This window comes from Apium graveolens, chromosome 4, assembly GCF_009905375.1.
Source record: "Apium graveolens cultivar Ventura chromosome 4, ASM990537v1, whole genome shotgun sequence".
Taxonomy (NCBI): domain Eukaryota; kingdom Viridiplantae; phylum Streptophyta; class Magnoliopsida; order Apiales; family Apiaceae; genus Apium; species Apium graveolens.
This window is the reverse complement of record NC_133650.1, coordinates 76,080,441-76,081,058: the sequence shown is the minus strand read 5'-3', so window position 1 is coordinate 76,081,058 and position 618 is coordinate 76,080,441. Positions and strand designations below refer to the sequence as shown.

The 618-nt window shown below is 40.5% G+C and overlaps 1 non-coding gene across 1 annotated transcript; it reads right to left on the bottom strand.

Annotated features, from left to right (window-relative positions):
* Positions 1 to 511: 511 nt before the first annotated feature.
* LOC141723163 (small nucleolar RNA R71) lies at positions 512 to 618 on the bottom strand. The gene has a single exon (XR_012576152.1). It is a non-coding gene; the product is annotated as a small nucleolar RNA R71 (small nucleolar RNA).

Genomic DNA, 618 nt, shown 5'->3' with positions numbered 1-618 from the left:
CTAGAGAGCGTGTATGCGAACACGTTCTCAATCTCGTAAGGAAACACTGGACGAAGTTGAAGAAGTGGAAGAAGAAGTTTTTGAAGAAGTTGAGAAAGTTAAAGAAGAAGCGATCATTACAATGGGAGAACCAGCAGCACCGACGAAAGAGTTGATGGATTTTTCTCAACCAAAGATCAGTGACATTCAATCTAGCATTGTCAGGCCAGCTATCGCAGCTAATACCTTTGAGATCAAGCCTGGCATGATTCAGATGGTACAGAATTCAGTCCAGTTTGGGAGTGCTCCAACGGAAGATCCCAATATAGACATTAGGGATTTCATCAAGATCTGAGACATCTTCAAATTTAATAATATTTCTGAAGATGCTGTGAAATTGAGACTTTTCCCATTCTATCTGAGGGATAAATCTAAGAGTTGGTTACACTCTCTACCAGCTAATTCTATTGCTACTTGGGAGGATCTTGCTCAGAAATTCCTTACTAAATTCTTCCCTATGGCAAAGACAGCTGCAATCAGGAATGTTCTTATTCAATTCACGCAGCAATCGGGTGAATCTTTATATGAAGCTTGGGAGCGCTACAAGGAGATGCTTAGAAAGTGTCATCATCATGGAAT